Source organism: Dipodomys ordii, unplaced genomic scaffold, assembly GCF_000151885.1.
Source record: "Dipodomys ordii isolate 6190 unplaced genomic scaffold, Dord_2.0 Scaffold17, whole genome shotgun sequence".
Taxonomy (NCBI): domain Eukaryota; kingdom Metazoa; phylum Chordata; class Mammalia; order Rodentia; family Heteromyidae; genus Dipodomys; species Dipodomys ordii.
This window is the reverse complement of record NW_012267233.1, coordinates 7101835-7114686: the sequence shown is the minus strand read 5'-3', so window position 1 is coordinate 7114686 and position 12852 is coordinate 7101835. Positions and strand designations below refer to the sequence as shown.

Genomic DNA, 12852 nt, shown 5'->3' with positions numbered 1-12852 from the left:
AAAAAAAGATAAATATACAATACCTTAAAAATACTATATCTGCTGGGTGCCAGTGGCTAATATCTATAAAACTAGCTACTCAGGATGACTGAGATCTGAGAATTATGGCTATAAACCTGGGTAAGAAAGTCCATAATACTCTTAGTTTCAATTAACCACTAAAAAGCCAGAAGTGGAGCTGGGACTCAAATAGTTGAGTAGCTCAGGGACAGTTCCTAGGCCCTCAGTTCAAGCCTCATTTCTATTTCTGGCTGAATGTGATGCTTCCCGACTGCAGTCTCAGACATCCTGGAGGTTGTGAGAGGAGGATTAAGGTACAAGATTAGAACTGGGGAAAAATGTGAGACCTAACCTGAAAACAGTTTGAAGCAAGAAGAGATAGAGATGAGGCTCAAGTTGGAGAGAACTTGTCTAGAAAAGAAAAGGCCCTGAGTTCAAATTCTATTATCATACCTCTCATATATATATATATATATGCATATGTATATACATATATACTGTATGTATGTGTGTATATATATAGGTATTTATAGGGTACTTACACCCATATAATTCTTCCTCAAGGTAAATTTTGTCTAGTTTTAACATTCTTGCTTTAAAAGCTAAAGTTGCTAGAATGACAAAACATTATTAATATTAGAAACAACTCATCCACTTCTTTGTAGTATTCTGGCTAAGAAGTAACTGTCATTTTGATTTGTTTCAAGAGCTTTGTGTCCAGGCAATGATGGCTCATACCTATAATCCTAGTTACTCCGGAGGCTGAGATTGAGGATCATGATTTTTAAGTCAACTGGGCAGGAAAGTCTATGAGACTAATTTTTTTTTTTTGGTTGGTCATTGGGCTTGAACTCTGGGCCTGTGCACTGTCTCTCAGTTCTTCAGCTCAAGGCTAGCAATCTACCACTTGAGCCACTGCACCACTTCTGTTTGTTTTGTTTTGTTTTTTTTCTGGTGGTTTACTGGAGATAATAGTCTCACAGACTTTCCTGCCAGGTCTGGCTTTGAACTGCGATCCTCAGATCACAGTCTCCTAAGTAGCTAAGATTACAGGCATGAGCAACCAGGGCTGGGCTTATTTACAATTAACAATTAACCACCCCATCACTCCAAAAATAAAAAAAAAATTAAAAAAATAAAAGCAAAATAAAACAGCCGGGAGTGGAGCTATGGCTCAAGTGCCAAAACACTAACCTTGAGCACAAAAGCTCAGGGACAGCACTCAGACCCTTAATTCAAGTCCCAGGACTAGCACACACACACACACACACACACACACACACACACACACACACGAAAGCAGAAGAAGCTTGTAAGTAAGGGGAGCTATAATACTTAATTTTTTTTAAGAAATAGTGGAAGAAATGCCTGTTTGTATTTGGGATATTACCAGTTTTCCTATTAAGAAATTCATATTACCCCAACTTCATTTTGTAACTGTGCCTTGTATTTTGTTATTGTCATTCAGTGTATTTGTGTTTAGTTGGAACTTCTGTCGCCTCCTAGTAGGAGTTATCTCTCAGGTAAGCAGATGGCTGTTGTTATACTTTAACTTCCGTCACCTCTTTCCCCCTATGCTCACATTTATAATCACTTTAATGCACATCAAAGTGTTCTAATGAGTGAAAAGGAAAAAGTAGTAATATGTGCATCTATCCTAAAGGGCCAGTAGACTCAAAAAAATGAGAAAAGATTGTAATAATTAGTAAAGATGCTTCTGCTTTCCTTTAAATGGCTTACCATGGATATTAATTTATTTCCTAATTGTTTCCTCTAAATCTATTGTAAGTAAGACCACAGAGATAAAACACTCTATATAATATCTGGCATATTATAAATACTTAATAAATGTTATTATCTTCATCATTTCATAATTGAGAATTCTTGAAGTAGGAAATGAAAACATCTAATAATTCCCAGTAAGGTATAGTACATTTTTTTCATTGTTTTAAATAAGGTGGTACAAGTATTTTCTCCCCACAAATATATAAGCATATTCCTAGTTTTTCCTCTCTGGAATCCCATAATGCCAGATAATGTCATTGAAGCAGTTAATCCTGGTTATCTGGAAATGGAATGGGTGACTCACCTTTGAAGTTGACCTTCACAGCTATGTGAAGGTCATAGAACCCTGCTGGCTTAGCTATGGAGCAAGAAAGAAATACCAGCATGGGGTGACTATGGGCTGAATCTTTCCACTGCTTGTGTGGGAAGACTCCAGTCTGGGAGCTGCTCCTGTCACCTTCTGGTTTCAGATTAATCTGTCATGCCCTCTACTTTCTCCATCTGGATTAAAACAGCTCCTAGTACTTGTGATGATTGTGAAGCAAATATGAGTATTGAATGAAAGGAATTTTATCCAGATGTGCTTTTTCCTTTGCATTTAAAACACCTAAGAGAGCATTTATAACATTTATTGAGTAGCTAATATATAGTCCTTACTTCCATAATCTGTTTTGCTACACACTCAGAAGGAATAGTTTAAAAACACAGTTTAAAAACAGAATCACTTTCCATGGTCATTAGCAACAAGCTCCTGAATGCACAGATGATATAAGCCATGCTCACAAAGGTTGATAAAGTTTTCTTCTCATAACATATTGAATCCCAGAAATATACACATAATCCCCCTTTCAATAATCAATAATATCTATGGAAAATGTTGGCAAATCTTACTTAAAAACATTCTATTGACCTTTTTCTGACTGGTTATATTTGTAATGATTCCCTAGCTTGCTTATAATAATATGTCATAATTTCTTTATATCAAAAAATACAGTTGAGGGAAACTGATATATTTGGTGGGAGACAAAATAGAGAATTTTATTGTACATTGAAAGTAAAGTGCTTAAATCAGTGTTATTTATGATGAGAATCATTACTTTGACATAAGAGTTGTGCATGCCAATTTCTGTATTGTCATACTTATTATACTTGAACTCTATGCTGGATTATTGATTATCTAAGAACAATGAAAAGAAACCATAGTAGATTTACAGAATGTTGTTTCATTGATTTTAATGATCTTAGTGAATCTATCATACAAACCAGACCTCACTGATTGGACCCATATGAATTATTAATTAAATGTTCATGTTTACATTGTACTGTGTTTGTTTTTGAGATGAATTTTGGTTTATTACAGAAAAGATATAATCTGTATCCTACTGGTCCTTTGCTCACCTTCCCTTTGAAATGCCTTTCCTCATGCCATGTTTCCAGGTGGTTATATGAGACATTTTCCCCTAATGATCAAATATTATTTTATACCTTCACCAAAAATTTATCTTAGGTTACTATTGCTTCACTACTTTTGGGAGAAACTGCATCAGGAGAAGACCCACATTAAATTCTTCTTTTCTTTCTCTAGTATATAAATTTTCATCTGGCATCATAAGTGCTAAAAAATAGTTTTGAATGAACAAATATATATTTAAATGAAATTCAGTTGAATGTGCTTTTATTAATGAAATATTTCCAGTAGACTATTGGACCATGCACTGAATAAACAATGATAGATTTCTGGCTAGGGAATATTACAGAAATAATAGTTTCAGATATTACTCCTTCTATGTGGAGGAAAGGAATAGAACTTAGATCTCAAAGGCAAATGCTGAGTTTATGAAAACTATGCTCAGCTGTCTCCCTCCCTCCAGCCTTCCCTTTCTCCTTCTCTTCCAAATCTGGCATGCCTCAAGTTTATGTTAGAAGATAGAGAACCAAGGAAAGTGAGAGAAAGAGAGGGAAAGAGAAGAGAAAAAATAGCATAGTGAACACATATATATTGAACCCATCATTGGATTAAATGTTGATATAAAAACATATCAATTTGCAAGGTAGAGAAGATGAATCAGGTGTGCTGTCATTTAGCAATAGTTACATAAAATTTCCCATCAGAGGATAACTCATGGAAGACATGCTGTCAATGTGAATGGGAGATGGAGAGTCATCTTGGTGTGTTCCAGTATCACTTACACTGCATCCTTGAAGGGATAGATAGATAGACAGATAGATAGACAGACAGACAGATAGATAGAAAGATAGATAGATAGAAAGACTACATATATCTATATACTATATATTATATATAGTATATATCTACTATATATTGTGTATATAGAATATATAGTATATATCTACCATATATGGTGTATATCTATATACTATATACTCTATAGTATATACAATATATAGTATATAACATAGTATATAATATGTATACTATATAGCATATAGTATACATATGTATACTATATACATATGTATGTATATGTATATACTATATACATATGTATATCTGTGTATGTACATACATATGTACGTATATAGTATACATATGTATACTATATGCTATATAGTATACATATCATATATAATTTCTTATGCTACTAATATGTTTAAAACACTGGAGTTTTTTATTAAGTTAGATTATTGACTAAATTTCTTCAAATAATATCATCAATGTTGGTAGAAGGATCTCTATTGTTGGAAGCTAATGCATTTCAGACTTCTTTCCAAAACTTTTGGGACCAACATGTAACCGCACACTATCAACTCTGACAGTTACACTGTAAGTTTATGACTCTTTCTCCTGAAATGCTTTCTCTGTTTCCTAGTGCATTGTATTTGGATTTCTCCTACCACTTTACTTCCTTTAAAACTTGCCCTGTGGTCTTGTCCTTCAGACATGTACAGTCAGTTTTCCAAATAAATGGCATCTAATCTTATAAATGAGTCCACTCTAATGGCTGCTGATATGATACTGGGGCTTGAGGTCACTGTTTCCTCCTAGTTAAGTTATTTTTTTAAGGAGACAGTATGATAAAGTAGAAGAGGGTTAAAAAATCTGGCTTGGAGTCTTACTATCATTCCTAATTTGATAACTTCAAAAGTCACTTTAGGTTTGAGCTCCATTCCAATAAATATAACACTAAAAACTAAAACCTGTACCTATTCAGTGTACTTCTGTCTATGCTACCAGGTACAAAGCATTGTAGAGGTGTCTAGAAAGTGTCATAGAGGGAGAGTATCACTGATGGAACAACCCAAAGGGAGAAACTATATCCCGACATTTGACAAGGAGAGGTTGGATGTGAATCAGGGAAGTGTTTATCAAAGGCTGATAGATGAACTTCAAAGGATGGTACAATTTAAACATAACATAAATGATGGACACTTGAAATATACAAGATAGTTAAGACATCCAAAACATAGCAAGATAAACTATTTACTCTACCTCAAAACAGTGTCAAGGAGTAGCTTTTGATAAAATTTTCTTTGCATATATATGAGACTTTAAAATAACATATAACAGCAGAGAGATGCATAAATATTAATAAAATACCCCAGAATTGTATGGATATGACTATGGTTTGCTTGTTCTTCAGAAGTTAGATATTTGAAATATTTTATGAATCCAATCATCGGTAAATATTTCAACAAAATAAATTCAAAGTTTAACAATAATCAACTTTGTGCCTTACAGAGACATATAAATTACACTGGTTTTTCTAGAAACAAAAGCATTTTCAGACAAAACAGGTTTCCTAGAGAAATCGCACAGTAAAAGGATGGAGTGCAGCATTGAAAATTATTATAGTGTTGACCTACTATTGCTTTAATTCAACACCAAGATAATTTTTTTTACAACTTTATGTACACCATCAGATGATCTTCTGACACAGAGCTCTGCACCTGTATCACCTCTTGGGAAGGCCTGGGCTTCCCCCATTACACACAGACTTATAATAAATGAAGAATTATAATAACTGAAGACTAATAGATGAACAGTTTTATAAGATTTCAATATCATATATGGTGCTGGCAACAGTGCCAGGCATACACTCAAGACTCCTAAGATGCATATTCATTGATGACATGTCAGGTTTTGAATATCTGTATGGTTTATTTAAACTCCTAAAATATGAAAGTTACACCAGTTCTTTTCCTTTGGATAGAAAATTTAAACTCTATAATGCAAAACCTCTTGTGCACTGGTCTTCTGTGCATTTCTGTTGGCTGAATTCTTCTCCAATGAATTATTTCTCTGAAGTAGACTAATAGCTTTCAAGGTAATGCTATCATTTTTCTCTCATGTTATTTGCTCATCTGGCAAGTCTTTCTGCTATCTTTTGGCAGTCTAATATGCTGGTCAAAAATGTCACTTCCCCAGTCCCAAATGGAACCTTGTGTAGACTTTTTTCTTCCAGGTGAAATTCATCTTATGACGATTGATACATCAGTATGTTTTATCCATGCAAGGTTCCCTATCTAAATCTTTTCCTCTCCATCCAAACCATTTTACCAAGTTCAAAAAGTCTATATCTTGCTTTATTAACATTTTCTTTATCTTGGCATTGAAATCAAATAGTAGCATCTAGAGAGTTAACAATTATATGTTGTCATTAAAAATCAGCCATAACTTCTGATAAATGTTATCATAAATGAATTATCTTCTGAATTAATGGTCACAGTCTGTGAGAAAGCATGTGATTTTTTACAAAACCATACATTACTTAATGCATAAATGATATTGACTAAAATCTACAACCGTAAACTACAAGGCCTACTGATGATCTATACTAAGTGTTCTTTCAAAAATATTCATTCCCTTACAAATGGCTCAAGATAATTCTTTCTAATGGATGAGTAGAATTCCATTGTATATATAAACTACATTTTCTTGATCCATTAATCCATCAAGGGGAAATCTGGAATGATGCCATACACTGGCTATGTTGAATAATGCTGCAATATACATGGTTGTATTGGTAGCTTTACTGTATCCTTGTTTGTAATCATTTGGATAAAAGCCCAGGAGTGGAATTGCTGGATCATAGGGTTAAATTTATTTTTTTGAGGAATCTCTGTACTGCTTTTTAGAGAGTATGTACAGGTTCACATTCCCAGCAGTGTATTAGGGTTCCCTTTTGGCCACATTCTTGCCATCATCTGTTGTTGCTTTTTTGTTGTTGCTGTTTTTGTTTGTTGAGGGTTTTTTGTTTGTTTTTGGCCATTTTAACCACAGTGAGGTGGAATCACAATGTTGTTTTGACTTGCTTTTCCTTTATGGTCAGAGATGGTAAGCATTTCTTCATGTGTCTATTGGTCATAGTGAAATAAATCAGGGCCAAAGAGACAAAGAATCCATGTTTTCCTTTATAAGTGGACACTAGATTTAGCTTATAAACTTACCAGTATACATTGGGTGGTATGCAAGTGAATACAAATGTATTCACTGAACTATGGTAGATTCAAGGGAGAACTCAAATTGTGTAATTCCTTAGAAAGAGAAAGTCAGAGTACACTGAAATAAACACCAGAGAGAAGGTACTTGGAAAGGGGTGGGGTGAGTTTAAAGGGAAAAGGGTAAGCAAATGAAGAGGAAAAGTGAAGGGGGAGAATGCAGTTAAGAATTCAACATATAACATATAAAATTAAGAAGAATGAGAGAAAGGAGTGACATTGATCAAGATGCATTGTATCCATAAACTGCTTTGTTAGATGACAACTCCTTTGTACAACTACATAAAGATAATTTTAAAAGTTAAAATAGTTCCTTTTTAGCTTTTCATTGGGCAAGACCTGTGGCTGACATTTTGTCCCAAGGCTCTCCTTTGGATTTGATCTGTCTGTAGAAACCACACTTGGGGTGTACAGCATTCCACGTGCCCTGATGTCTCTGGGCCCCTCTTGTTGGTATCCTGCTTTGGGCAGCTGCTTCCCACAGTGCTATTTGCTGTGTCTGCCAGCCAAGCCTGCTTTACTTTCATGATGATGCTTCTAACCATAGAGTTCCTAAAACATAACCTCCCTCTGTATCTCAAGATTTGGATCAGGAAGCAGTATCAGGTCAGTCTTTGACCAACAGTATTGTCTGGAAGGTCAAAAAGGTTTCCTGGCAGAAAGAGGCTCACTGGGACAGATGTCTAAGCAAAAGAGTACTGACTTCCCCTCCTCCTTCTAGCAGCTGAAGTCTCCAGCGACTTTGGAGACAATGAAACTCCTTCCGATGACTTTTCCCAAACATTTGCCACAGCTAATCACAATCCATTTTAAAAAATTCCAGACTCCTGAAAGGAGTTTGTTTGAATGGATAGATGTTTCAGACCACGATATGTTTTTCTTAAAACACCAAAAATTGGTAGTGTTTATTGTTACCAATATTATTACTACCTGCACACATTGTCTTCTTTTTCTTTCCTTTGATGACAATAATTGGTGGGTTTCAATGGATCTTACCATAGAAAGAAACCTAGCCCAAGAATTAATTCTTTAAAGCCAGGCAGAATAGTAAGTAACCAAAACATCTAAAATGTCAGCATGTGCTTATATTTAGTAGCATAAACATGTAAACTCATCTCCTCCAAGGCACCTTATGTGCTGAGACATTTTAGAAACTGTAGGCCAAGGAAGCATTTTGAATTCTTGAGAAATGCAGTGTTTTTAAGTTCTTCTAGGTTTTGGACAACTCCAGTGTCTTGTAGAGTTTTTAGGCATCGAATGCATTGTGTGAAAAGGGAATGTTTCTATTTTGCCACCACGATTAAGTTATCTTTCCCAGTGCAATTACAAGCTCATTTGGGGCTCTTTGTGTTAAACTAATAGCTTCTGATTCACTGCTGTCACCCAGTACTTCTGCATGCACTTTTAATACCATCTGTACTACCCCAGCACTTACCTAGGGTGAGCATTTTTCTCTAAGTAACGACTCATCTTGGGCAAATCATTAATGGAACATCAAAAAGATCCCATCTGTTAGAGTTACATATGGCTAAGATAAAAATGATCAAATATATTATATTTTTCTTCATTCTCTCCCCCCACCTTCTTTCTTATCCACACAATAAATGTAGTTGTCAGCAGGATAAGTTCATGTGCCGGATAAGGTCACAATTTCATTTAGTGACAACTTCCAACAGTAGGGACTTACAAGGTTCGATTTATTAAAGAGTCAGAAGGGATAAGATCATTGCTTGGCCAGCCTGATTTATCAGGGTTTGACTAGAGTACTTGAATAGGGAATGTCGTATTTCAAGTTTATGTTCAAAACTGTAGTTTTAGTGTGTGTTGTGACTGTGTGAGTCAAAAATCGAGAAGGAAAATAAGGAAGTGTTCTATATGGCAGTTTGTAGCCAACAGCCAAGAACTGTCATTTACTTGGTCAAAAAATGCATAGAGATGCATCAATACAGTGTAAAAGAAATTGTGTCATTTGTCTTTAAATGCAGATAAAACATGTGGCTATTAATGCTTGTAGAAACCTATGTAATGACAACACTGTGGTTTGATTAAAACAAAACACACAAAAAAAAAAAACCACAGCAGTGAAATGATCTAACCCCCCATGCATTTGGCAGGCAGATGTCAAATGGTTAAACCGTAAAATAGCAAGAGCTCTGCCATACTTTGGCCACCTTGGCTGACTTTGAAAATGTTTTTGAGATGTTTAGAATCTTTGAGCGCTTTTTGAACTCAGCATGACTTCGGGGCTGTCCATGTTTGATACCATGATGTATAATGTTTTCCATCCATGAAGGAAATATAAATATGGGTTCTGACGCTCTAGCCTGGTGCTATAGAAAGGCCTGATAAACATTATGAGCCAATTCATGTGGTCTGCTTTGAAATTTGGTTATATATTGAAAACCAAGTTTAACCCAATCCAAAGTTTATTTTCAGCAAATGAAATATGATCTCCTGTCATCTCATTTGCTTGCAACCCTGTCTTCTTGTGAAATGTGAGCCCAGCCTTAGGACATGATCTGTACTTAAGAGATGGCCTATAAATACCATATATATTTATATCACCAACTTAATGCTGGATTTCAGTTGAAACATGGCTGCTGATAAGTAATGGGAAAAGAGTCACATCTTGTCCCTTCCCTTTTGAGAAGCAATTTGCTTTTTAAAGATGCGTCAGAAGGATCCCATTAAGAAAAATACCAAACAATGTCTTGATAGCCCTTTCAACGAAAAAAAAAAAGATTTAAGGTCATTGCTGGTGACTTCAAACATTTTTATTTTATTTAGGCCCCAACCTAGGTTGATATTTTTTTTAAGCTGTGGGATATTTGGTAGTGATTTGACTTTGGCTTTGAAAAACATTTTTTTAATAACGCTATCATAAGTCTTTGAGTAATCACAGACTTTTAAAAGTATGCATTATCAGAAGATAAGAGAAACAGCCCTCAGCACTAACAATATTATCTTTTACCAAAACTGATTAGTCCAACCTATGTGTCTCAAATATTTGCTGTGAACTTACATGGTGTGTTAAAAAAAAAATAAGGCTTCTTTTTGAAGAATAGCTACAAAAATATGAACAGAGCAAAGAAAGAGCAGCTTTTTTCTTTGGGCTCCATATTTCAAGAGCTGTGGTAAACATGTGAAAATATAGTACAAAGGTTGAACAAATAAAAGATATGATGGTTGTAGTAGTGTACAGAGAAGACACACACAAAAACTTTCTTTTGATTAAAAAATCAATTTGAACTGTTATAAAATTAAGATATATGCTATTATGAAAATATTCAATTAATTTTTGTTCAATTTTTATTTTCAAATGTCACATATGATATGCTATAGTCTACAAGCAGATAAACAGAATATTTGAAATATATACATAGATAGATAGATAATGATGTTTATTTCTTGTTGAGTTAAAAGGAGTTATTAGGGAGGGGACTGCAAAGAAGGCTTAAATGGGAAACTATCTCCTCATGCACTGTGAATGCAATGGGGTAGGAGGCAAGCACTCAGATTGTTCTCAAGTTCAGAAATGCTTTGTGAAGGAGAATAAATTTGGACTACATCGCGTAACATTACTTGGTCTATTGAGGCAGGATGGTGAATCTGCCAGGAAGCAGGAACAGTTCTCAGAAAGGTGAGCAAGCTAAATTGGATATGTGGCAGGAGTGATAAAGAAGACTTTTCCAATTGGGGAAAAGCACATTTGTCAGAGCAATAGAACCCCAAAGTCAAGCAGACACTTTAGCAATATTATAGCAGAATTAAAATTCAAGCAACTTGACGTATGAAAAGTGAGCTAGCTCATGGGCAAACTTGCACAAATCAATGATATGACAAAATCATACTTTCTTTTCCTAAATTTCAAGTTAATTCTGGATGAGCTTTGGAGTCTGAATTAGAGGTATAGTTTATTGAAACTGGTTGAGTTGCAAAAATTCAAAGAAGATCGATCTGGGAGATATTGGGAAGATTAGTCAATGCACAGTGAATTATTTGCATAGAGCTGATGAAGAGGAAATACTTGAATATGATGGCAAAATCTGTATATCTTTCTTAAATTTCTTCTGGTGAAATAGTATTTATTAGTTATTTGCAGGTGTTAATTTTCACAACACTAGTGACAGATGATATAGTGATTCATATTTGTATGCAGAAAGTGAAATTAAGAGGGCTAATTAACCTGCTCTGATTCACAAGGTCTATTCAGGTACTCTTTTTAAAAAAATTATTGTCATTGTAGAGGTGTTGTACAGAGGGGTTGCAGTTACGTATGTCATGTAATGAGTACATTTCTTTTTTAACAATGTCACTCCGAGTGCTTTATCCCCAATTTCCCCTCCCAGCCTCACTCACATGTTGTATAGCTCATTTTCAATATAGTGTCTAATGCTGTATTTGTTCATTCTTTGTCCCACCATTTCTGTGTCCCCTATTACCCTCTCAAAGATGTTTGTTTATTTATCAGGTATTCTGATTGCATCATGTTTAGAGCATATCCCGTGTGGTGTTTGACCTCCTTTTTTTTCCACTTCATATACATATATATATATATATGTATACACATACACATACATATATATTAAAGATACTGTGCAGAGGGGTTACAGTTACATGAATAAGGTAATGAGTACATTTCCTATCGAGTATTGTTACCTTTTCCTTTGTTTTCCCCCTACCATCCCTTCCCTTCCCACCTCAACTTCTCCTCCCCAAGTTGTAAAGTTCGTTTTCAACATAGTGTCTTGTACGTCTTAAGTTCTTATGTTTCATTGTTACAGTAGGTCAAGTTGTATCCTTGTTTCAGCATTTTGTTATTTCCCTTCCTCTCCCCAAATTAGAAAGATGTATGTACACGATGCAGGGCACCGAAATAAAATACAGTGACTACAGGGGGAAAGAGCATACAAGAGAAAGAAAAAAATCACACAGTACATTAAAAACAATGCCACAAAAAAAACACCTCTTGTGTCCCTATCTTGTGGTTCATTTCCCTTAGCATCATTTTATATGTTTGACCTCCTTTTCTACAAAATCCCTTTCAATTCAAACACCTTTGAAATTCATCTTATCTCCAGTCTTTTTCCTACTTTTCTAAATTTTCAGTTTCACTGACTGATCTCTATTCCTTTAAACTCTCAATTTCTTTGTTGCTTATTAGGTACACTGCAAAAGATCCAGCGCCTAACTGCTAGAATCTAACAGATGTGTAAAATCAAGCAATCCCCTAACTTCTTGAAGCTAAATAATTATCTAGTTTTATGAATTTAACTCTCTAAGCTATATAGATTCCATCATCTGAAATACATTTTAGGTCCAGATTTATTTTGTTTGTTGCTTTGTGTTTGGGCCTAATTCACTTAATAAATAGTATATACATACATGTCAAATAAATGAATGCATAAAGTAATGAATGAAGGTACCAAGCAAAGGGTAACCTTGATAAGAACTAAAAGGTTTACCTTGTCATTTCAATATGTCTAACAATTTCCAGTCAAACATGCATTTTGATTTAAGCTGGCTCTAAGATTTGCGTCTTTAGACCCATCCATCCACCCATCCATATACTCAGTGGACTTTTTCTCCCTCCCTCCCTCCCTTCCT

At 34.8% G+C, this 12852-nt stretch overlaps 1 protein-coding gene across 2 annotated transcripts in view; it reads left to right on the top strand.

The window, feature by feature from the left end:
- Zfpm2 (zinc finger protein, FOG family member 2) overlaps positions 1 to 12852 on the top strand; it is a 447501-nt gene that overhangs the window by 223208 nt on the left and 211441 nt on the right. The window lies entirely within an intron of this gene.